This window comes from Oryx dammah, unplaced genomic scaffold (genome assembly GCF_014754425.2).
Source record: "Oryx dammah isolate SB20612 unplaced genomic scaffold, SCBI_Odam_1.1 HiC_scaffold_19, whole genome shotgun sequence".
In the NCBI taxonomy this organism is placed as follows: Eukaryota; Metazoa; Chordata; class Mammalia; order Artiodactyla; family Bovidae; genus Oryx; species Oryx dammah.
Genome location: NW_024070203.1, coordinates 58,736,258 through 58,747,015, shown reverse-complemented (window position 1 = coordinate 58,747,015; position 10,758 = coordinate 58,736,258).

Below are 10,758 nucleotides of genomic sequence, written 5' to 3'. Positions count from 1 at the left end.
TGAGATCCACACAGTCAAAGGCTTTGGCATAGTCAATAAAGCAGAAATAGATGTTTTTCTGGAACTCTCTTGCTTTTTCCATGATCCAGCAGATGTTGGCAATTTGATCTCTGGGTCCTCTGCCTTTTCTAAAACCAGCTTGAACATCAGGGAGTTCATGGTTCACGTATTGCTGAAGCCTGGCTTGGAGAATTTTGAGCATTACTTTATTAGCATGTGAGATGAGTGCAATTGTGTGGTAGTTTGAGCATTCTTTGGCATTGCCTTTCTTTGGGATTGGAATGAAAACTGACCTTTTCCAGTCCTGTGGCCACTGCTGAGTTTTCCAAATTTGCTGGCATATTGAGTGCAGCACTTTCACAGCATCATCTTTCAGGATTTGAAACAGCTCAACTGGAATTCCATCACCTCCACTAGCTTTGTTTGTAGTGATGCTTTCTAAGGCCCACTTGACTTCACGTTCCAAGATGTCTGGCTCTAGATGAGTGATCACATCATCATGATTATCTGGGTTGTGAAGATCTTTTTTGTACAGTTCTTCCGTGTATTCTTGCCACCTCTTCTTAATATCTTCTGCTTCTGTTAGGTCCATACCATTTCTGTCCTTTATCAAGCCCATCTTTGCATGAAATGTTCCCTTGGTATCTCTAATTTTCTTGAAGAGATCTCTAGTCTTTCCCATTCTGTTGTTTTCCTCTATTTCTTTGCATTGATCACTGAAGAAGGCTTTCTTATCTCTTCTTGCTATTCTTTGGAACTCTGCATTCAGATGCTTATATCTTTCCTTTTCTTCTTTGCTTTTCACCTCTCTTCTTTTCATAGCTATTTGTAAGACCTCCCCAGACAGCCATTTTGCTTTTTTGCATTTCTTTTCCATGGGGATGGTCTTGATCTCTGTCTGCTGTACAATGTCACGAACCTCATTCCATAGTTCATCAGGCACTCTATCAGATCTAGGCCCTTAAATCTATTTCTCACTTCCACTGTATAATCATAAAGGATTTGATTTAGGTCATACCTGAATGGTCTAGCGGTTTTCCCTACTTTCTTCAAGGCCAGGGCCGGCAGCTGGGAGGAGCAACCTGAGGAGCGGTGGCTACGCAGGCACAGGATGGCCTAGAGGAGCTATCCCACATTGAAGGTCAGGAATGGTGGCGGTAAGGAGATAACCCTCGTCCACGGTAAGAGAAACCCAAGTAAGATGGTAGGTGTTGCAAGAGGGCATCAGAGGGCAGACACACTGAAACCATAATCACAGAAAACTAGTCAATCTAATCACACTAGGACCACAGCCTTGTCTAACTTAATGAAACCAAGCCATGCCTGCAGGTCAACCCAAGATGGGCGGGTCATGGTGGAGAGGTCTGACAGAATGTGGTCCACTGGAGAAGCGATTGGCAAGCCACTTCAGTATTCTTGCTTTGAGAACCCCATGAACAGTATGAAAAGGCAAAATGATAGGATACCAAAAGAGGAACTCCCCAGGTCATTAGGTGCCCAATATGCTACTGGAGATCAGTGGAGAAATAACTCCAGAAAGAATGAAGGGATGGAGCCAAAGCAAAAACAACACCCAGCTGTGGATGTGACTGGTGATAGAAGCAAGATCTGATGCTGTAAAGAGCAATATTGCATAGGAACCTGGAATGTCAGGTCCATGAATCAAGGCAAATTGGAAGTGGTCAAACAAGAGATGGCAAGGGTGAATGTCGACATTCTAGGAATCAGCAAACTAAAATGGACTGGAATGGGTGAATTTAACTCAGATGACCATTACATCTACTACTGTGGGCAAGAATCCCTCAGAAGAAATGGAGTAGCCATCATGGTCAACGAAAGAGTCCGAAATGCTGTACTTGAGTGCAATCTCAAAAACGAAAGAATGATCTCTGTTCATCTCCAAGGCAAACCATTCAATATCACAGTTATCCAAGTCTATGCCCCAAGCAGTAATGCTGAAGAAGCCGAAGTTGAACAATTTTAAGAAGACCTACAAGACTTTTTAGAGCTAACACCCAAAAAAGATGTCCTTTCATTATAGGGGACTGGAATGCAAAAGTAGGAAGTCAAGAAACACCTGGAGTAACAGGAAAATTTGGCCTTGGAATGTGGAATGAAGCAGGGCAAAGACTAATAGAGTTTTGCCAAGAAAATGCACTGGTCATAGCAAACACCCTCTTCCAACAACACAAGAGAAGACTCTACACATGGACATCACCAGATGGTCAACACCAAAATCAGATTGATTATATTCTTTGCAGCCAAAGATGGAGAAGCTCTATACAGTCAACAAAATTATTATACTAAATGAAAAAAAATCCAGGCAATAAAGAGCATATACTGATGTTTACACTTTAATAGAAGTCTATAAAATGAAATTTTATCTATAATAATAGAAATAGGTAATTGATTTCATAATATAAGGGATCTATAAATGAAATTTTATCTATAATAATAACAAATGGGTAAATGATTTCATAATATAAGGGATCTATAAAATGAAATTTAATCTGTAATAACAGAAATAGAAAAAAAATAACAGAAATAGGTAAGTGATTTCATAACATAAGGGACACACAGTGAGGCATGAGGTTCAAGATCACATAGAAAATTTGGAGGTATTAGAAATGTTCAGTGTCTTGGGGTTCCCTGCTGGCCCAGTGGTTAACAATCCACCTGCCAATGTAGTGGACACAGTTCTGATCCCTGATCTAGGAGGATCCCTCAGGCCCCGGAGCAGCTAAGCCTGTGAGCTGCCAACTGCTGGAGCCCACATACCCTAGACCCGGGGCTCTGCAGCAAGAGAAGCCACCGCAATAAGAAGCTTGTGCACTGCAGCTGGAGAGGAGCCCCCGCTCGCCACAACTAGAGAAGAGCCTGAGCAGTAACAAAGAGCCAGCACAGCCAGAAATAAATAAATTTTAAGAAAGTTCAGCATCTTGACTGTGGTAGTTATTGGGTGTAAACATATGTCAAAACTCAAACTGTACACTTGAAATATGTGCATCTTTATTGCATGTAAATTTTATTTAAATAAGTAAAACTAAATTAATAAAAACTATTTCTTTGAAAAGAAAGAAGATATGGTGCCTGTTTTCAAAGATTTTTATAATCTAGGTATGGAGGTGAGGTAAAGATAAGATTTTTTAAAGTAAGGTAGCTAGGTCCAAAACGTAGAACTAAAAGCAATACTTTTGAATTTTATGCTAGGAAATGTTAAAGTCTAATTTGAGGGAATAGACAGGACTTTCTCCCCACTTACGACTTTGCTCATGCAAAGGGAACCAATGAATCTGATTATTAGTATTCAAAGCATAAAGCAGGTCTTAGTTGTCTAAGTTTTAATTGAGAAACACATTAGGACTATGTTTTTAGATGGACTTTAAAACCTCCCCAAGGCTTATTCCAGATCTTCGACCGTGGGCCTTTATTTCTCAGTCGCTGAGACAAGGATGACAAAAAGCACAGTTCCTTATCTTGATGAACTTTTTCCCTAACATGTGAGACTTCAATGTAAGTCTCTAGAACTGCATAGCATCTCATATCTGTCTTTTGGTGCAGTCACAGAAAGGGACTTGATTCAGGCTGCCAAGTATTTATTAAATTTTCATAACATGTCTAGTACTGTGTTAGGCACTTTAAGAAAGGAGGGGATCCATGGCATGTGTCAAAGTCCCTGCTTTCATCAGTGGATAAATTAGCGAACCATGCATAAAACAATTAAGGAATAACGAATGATATAATAATGTATGTCAAAAGCACTTTTAGTGATTGAACTATAAATGTAATTACAAGATGGGAGAAAAAAGAAGCACTGAGATAGAGAAAGGAGTGAAGGATCTGACATCTGGATTTAAGAAAGGTAGTTAGGATTGAGCCAAAGTGGGGAGATCATTTAATATATTTCATTCATTCATTCATTTAATGGCTATTAAAAATCTACAATGTCCTAGGTATTGAGCTAAATGCTAAGAACACAGTGGTGAAGAAATATGCACCTTCTCCTTATTCCATGTGTGGCTTCTAGACTAATGGAAGGAGTAGTCATGAAATAAATAAATGTGCAAGTAAAGATATCATTGCAAAGGATGACTAGCACTATGAAACGGTGGAACAGGAAGTGTTCAGAATAAGACAGAGATCACATTGCACTTGGGGAGGTCCAAGGGACTAACATTTCACTTGGAATTTAAATGAAAAGAAAGCCAGCAGGGAAATAAAAGTGTTGGGAGTGAGTGAGGTGGGGTAAAGTAATTCACAGCGTTCAAGAAGAACCTGTAGGAAAACTCCGAGGTTGGAAAGAACTTGGCACCTTTGAAAAGCTTCAAGGACAATGTGACGATGCTCAGGGCATGGGTGCCAGAGAGGCAAGAGCTAAGAAAAGGTAGGACATGAACAGAACATGCAGGACCCCATCAGGCGTGTTCAGGAGTCCAGAGCTTATGTGCAAATTTGTGAGCAACTTGTGTGGAAAAGCACATCCTCTGAGGTCAAATAAATTATGGTAGAAAGATGGTGCATGAGGTTTCATGGTCCTGAAATGCCAGCTTCTTCCAGTCATCCTTTCCAACACTACCAGCCTCTGTCAGTCTCTGCTTCTCTTTGAGTTCATTTCTTGTCTAGCTCCCAACTACCCTGTTCCCTTAGATTACTGCCTGATTCACTCTTTCTTTCCCCTTCAAACTCCTGAGAAACACTTTCTGATCATCCCAGTTTATTACTTTCATCCTTGTTTGATCAGAGCTTTCTGTACAAAGTCAGGTGATATACTGCTGGTCAGAGTATACACTGGTTGCCCTTGGGTCACATGTCCATCCCTAATCAGCAGCTGGGACCAGGAGTCATGTGGTATGGAAATGGATACCTAAGACTGCGCCTAAGTAGGAAGAACAGTTCCCCTTAGAAAGGGCCCTGAGGATGGCAAGGGCCATGATTGATCCGCTCCACACAGTGAGAAATAAGATTGCTTAAGTAAAGCAGAAGTAAAAAATGGGAGGCCTTGAGAAATCAGAGAAACTGAGACTTTTTATGGAGATGATCGAAATCATATGAAGGAGAGAAACAGAGCATGGTGAAAATGGAGTTTCAGGAAGATAAGTAGGTTTATCTTAATTCTCTACTTCCTTTGCAATTAGACCATGACTTGAGATTTAAAGGACATAATATTGCCTTTCTTTTAACCCAGCAGAACAAATATGATGAGAATGGGTACAGAAAATTCAAAGGGATAAAGGTAAAATATCAGCCTTATCCTAGAATATCAGCTAGGTTATAGAGTATGGTTTTCCTTTGCCTTTCTCTTGAATTGCCAACCAGTCCCAGGCAGGGTAGGGACAGTGCCTGAGGGAGAGGAGGTGAGGATACTGCACTGTGGAGGCTAGCCGAAGGAAGAGAAAGAAGATGGGGGGACGGGAGATTGATTAATTGACCCTAGATCCAGTCTCTCATCACTCATTCACCTCTCTGACCTTAGGAAAAAGTGAGTGAAAGTAGGAGCTGTTTGTCATAACTGGTCCTTTCTGAAAACTTGGCCAGTGACAAGTCAGTACTTTCTCCCAACATTATTGCTCTCCTGAACATTTTTGATTCCTCACCCCTGATTTGTCTGTTTCATCCTTTGCCAAAACACGAGATGCTTTCCCCTCCTCGGCCACACCATTATCTGTTACTGCTCTCTCAAAAATCTGCTCAAAATTCAATCTGTACATGATGTTCTCCTAAGAGAAATGCATTGGCTTACCATACCTTAATAGTTTTACCTCTCAGAATATGTGTTAACATTTTAAAATACAGGTATTTTCACTTTACATCATTACCCTAACTAAACAAAATTGGTTGTAAGATGATTCTCTCTAAAGCAATGGATGAAGGACCCTGTTTTTAGATCCGAAGTTTTCAATAAGGTAAGGTGAGAGATGGGGAAATAAATTATATCAAAATACAAATGGAATTGAGGGGCTAGGATAAGAAAGAGAGACAAAAAAGGTGTAATTTGAAAGAGTTTCCCAGGCATCCCCTTAGAAACTGAAGCAGTAGATTGGGGCAGTGTGAATGCAGCCAATACTGATATTTTTAAACAGTTCAGTTCAGTTCAGTTGCTCAGTTGTGTCCGACTCTTTGCAACCCCATGAATTGCAGCACCCCAGGCCTCCCTGTCCATCACTATCTCCCAGAGTTCACTCAAACTCATATCCATCGAGTTGGTGATGCCATCCAGCCATCTCATCCTTGGTCGTCCCCTTCTCCTGCTGCCCCCAATCCCTCCCAGCATCAGAGGCTTTTCCAATGAGTCAACTCTTCGCATGAGGTGGCCAAAGTACTGGAGCTTCAGCTTTAGCATCATTCCTTCCAATGAACACACATGACTGATCTCCTTTAGAATGGACTGGTGGATCTCCTTGCAGTCCAAGGGACTCTCAAGAGTCCTCTCCAACACCACAGTTCAAAAGCATCAATTCTTTGGCACTCAGCTTTCTTCACAGTCCAACTCTCACATCCATACATGCCCACTGGAAAACCCATAGCCTTGACTAGACGGACCTTTGTTGGCAAAGTAATGTCTCTGCTTTTCCATATGCTGTCTAGGTTGGTCATAACTTTCCTTCCAAGGAGTAAGCATCTTTTAATTTCATGGCTGCAATCACCATCTGCAGTGATTTTGGAGCCCAAAAAAGATAAAGTCTGACACTGTTTCCACTGTTTCCCCATCTATTTGCCATGAAGTGATGGGACCAGATGCTATGATCTTCATTTTCTGAATGTTGAGCTTTAAGCCAACCTTTCCACTCTCCTCTTTCACTTTCATCAAGAGGCTTTTTAGTTCCTCTTCACTTTCTGCCATAAGGGTGCTGTCATCTGCATATCTGAGGTTATTGATATTTCTCCCAGCAATCCTGATTCCAGCTTGTGCTTCATCCAGCCCAGCGTTTCTCATGATGTACTCTGCATATGAGTTAAATAAGCAGGGTGACAATATACAGCCTTGATGTACTCCCTTTCCTATTTGGAACCAGTGTGTTGTTCCATGTCTAGTTCTAACTGTTGCTTTCTGACCTGCATACAGGTTTCTCAAGAGGCAGGTCAGGTGGTCTGGTATTCCCATCTCTTTCAGAATTTTCCAGTTTAATGTGATCCACACAGTCAAAGGCTTTGGCATAGTCAATAAAGCAGAAATAGATGTTTTTCTGGAACTCTCTTGTTTTTTTCCATGATCTAGCAGATGTTGGCAATTTGATCTCTGGGTCCTCTGCCTTTTCTAAAACCAGCTTGAACATCTGGAAGTTCATGGTTCATGTATTGCTGAAGCCTGGCTTGGAGAATTTTGAGCATTACTTTACTAGCTTGTGAGATGAGTACAATTGTGAAGTAGTTTGAGCATTCTTTGGCATTGCCTTTCTTTGGGATTGGAATGAAAACTGATCTTTTCCAGTCCTGTGGCCACTGTTGAGTTTTCCAAATTTGCTGGCATATTGAGTGCAGCACTTTCACAGCATCACCTTTCAGGATTTGAAATAACTCAACTGGAATTCCATCACCTCCACTAGATTTGTTTGTAGTGATGCTTTCTAAGGCCCACTTGGCTTCACATTCCAGGATGTCTGGTTCTAGGTGAGTGATCACACCCAATCATTCTACTATCCTAAGGAATCTGAAGATCACGCTTTAGACCATTAACAGTAATGCAGAAGGCTTTCCATCCAGTACTCCATGAAAAAGTTTGAAACGAACTTTACAAGAAGCTGTAGCAGACAACGGTACTGAAAATTCTGACAGGTGAATTATTCACTTTATTCTTTCTCACTTACAGCTCACCTTGAAGTATCAATGATCACAAAGCCCTTATAACAAGTTTTTGCTAGTTTGTTTGATGGCCATACAACTCAAAAAGAAGGAGTAGAATATTGACTTCAAGCACAACAAAAGAATAACCATCAACCATTATCAGCTTATGTAATTGTGAGACAACACACCACAAACAATAAGCAAATTCATATACAACTTGAGCCTTTGCATCCCAAACCATGTTTCCTTATTTAAAGCCTCATGCTCTCATTACTGATATTTACAAACATCTCTTGATCCCTGCTAAATGTGTCTGAATAGCAGACTTTGGATGGCAATATATGTGACACCTAGGGAGAAAAGAGACATTAAATGCTTAAATACCCAAAACAGTTAACCAGGGCACACAAGTTCTCTAAACTTGTGGGAGGAACCATTCTTCAATGTGAAGTGGTGATTTAATTAATGCATTTCTTAGGTATGGAATTCTAACTGAGCATTTGTGAAGCAAAGAAAACCTTTACTAATGAATCTTCAGGGATCAGTTAGCATAGTTTGTTAAATTGGAATACTAATTAGGTGTAGGCAATAGTCTAAATCAACCTAAATGCTTGTTAGTTGGACCAATTATAGGTGCCCAATAAGTGTTTGTTTAAATTCAATAATTCTGTATCCAGAGGGAATATTCTTGATATGAGTGGCTGAAGTGAAAAATATAGTCTATCAGTCATGAATAAATTGTGCCCAAATGGGCATTTCAACATCACTACTGGCAGGCCAAGGTCATGTCAATGATGGTTTACACCCAATCCTTTGCTTTGCTAGGTCCTATGTGGTAAAATTTCCAAATGTCCCTAGGTTACTTTGAAGCTTTTCTATGGCACGTGTGAGTTCATGAAAAGTATAAGAGTTTAGGAGTGAAACAGGTTATAGACCAGCTGGCTGCTGCTGCTGCTGCTGCTGCTGTTTCTTCAGTGGTGTCCGACTCTGTGCAACCCCATAAACAGCAGCCCACCAGGCTCCCCTGTCCCTGGGATTCTCCAGGCAAGAACACTGGAGTGGGTTGCCATTCCCTTCTCCAATGCATGAAAGTGAAAAGTGAAAGTGAAGTCGCTCAGTCGTGTCTGACTCTTAGTGATCCTACAGACTACAGCCTACCAGGCTCCTCCGTCCATGGGATTTTCTAGGCAAGAGTACTGGAGTGGGTTGCCATTGCCTTCTCCGATAGACCAGCTTAAGCCCACTAAACTATGTAAAGACAAAGCAAATCTGGTTTCCATTGTGCTGACTTGAGAGGGGTTTTCCTTTCATTATATCTTTCCATAATCTATATTTCTCTCTTCCCTACCCTGAGTGTCCACTGCTTTCCAGTCAGTGTACTCTCAGATATTGTCTTTTAGGTTCAGACTAACAACAGTGACCTGTAACCTTTGATTCAACCAGCAGTGTCCTTACTCCACAGAACATCCCAGAATTGTTCATCTCCTAGGTGCTAGGTTTCCCAGGTGGCTCAGTGGTAAAGAATTCACCTGCCAATGAAGGAGATGGAGATGGGAGCTCAATCCCTCAGTCAAGAAGATCCCCTAGGGAAGGAAATGGCAACCCATTCCAGGATTCTTGCCTGGAAAATTCCACAGACAGAAGAGCCTGGCAAACTATAGTCCATGAGGTCTCAAAGAGTTGGACATGACTGAACAACTGAGCATGCCCAGGTACTAGAAAGTGCAGAGGTGAGCACTTTCTGTGGGAACAGAAGCAAAACGAACTCCACTCTTGAAATTACACAAGAGCTTGTGGCACCACTGGGGATGGTGGACCAGGTCAAAAGGGGCTCTGGTCTGTTTTTTGGATCATTTAAAGGACAGACGGTAAACCATTGTATTAGGAGAAACTATGTTGGAATCAAGAAGAACTAAATGGAGCTCAGGTCAAATTCCAAAGTTGCCACTTCAGTAGCTATAATTAGATTCAGCGGCATGCGACACAAAATGTCCCCAAATCAGAGTTCATTTGAGTGGCAGCCACAATGTCTGAATTCCAGCTGGAAGGAGCAGTTGGAGGCTCTCTTCTTTTTGACCACCCCTCAAGCTTTATTGAAGAAGAACTGGTATACAAAGAACTGCACACAATTTTGCGAGTTTGGACATATGTATATGCCCATTTTACCATCATCACAGTCAAGGTAATAAATGTATTCATCACCTCCAGCAATTTCCTTGTGTCCCTTTGCGGTTGTGTGTGTGTGTGTTAAGGATACAATATGAGATTAACCCTCTTAACACATTTTTAAGTATACAATATCTTATTAACTATACCGATTATATTGTACATCACATCTCTGGAACTTTCTCATCTTGCATAACTAACCTTTATCCATTAGAACAACTCCCCATAAATCTCTGTCTCCATTTCCTGGTAACCAACATTCTATTGTCTACTTCTATACATTTGACTATTTTAGACCCCTCATATAAGATAAATCATGGCTGCATTTGATCTTGGGTGACTGACTTAATTAACTTATCATAACGTCTTATAGGTCTATCCTTGTTATCACAAGGGATGGAATTTGCTTCTTTTTAAAGGTTGAAATACTTGCACGCACCACATTTTCTTTATCCATTCATCTGTTGATGACTATTTGGGTCATTTCCTCATCTCTGCTACTGTGAATAATGCTGCAATGAACATGGGAATGTAGATATCTCTTTGAAATCCTCATTTAAATTCTTCTGGATATATACTCAGAAGTGTGATTGCTACATAATATGGTAGTTTTATTTTTAAGCTTTTGAGGAACCTCCATACTCTTTTCCACAGTGGCTGTTCCAATTCACATTTCTACCACCAGTGCACAAAGGTTCCCGTTTCTCAACATTGTAGCCAACTCTTATCTCTTATCTTTGATAATAGCCATTTTAATAGGTGTGAAGTGATATCTCCTTGTGATTTTGATTTGCATTTCCCTGATGATTT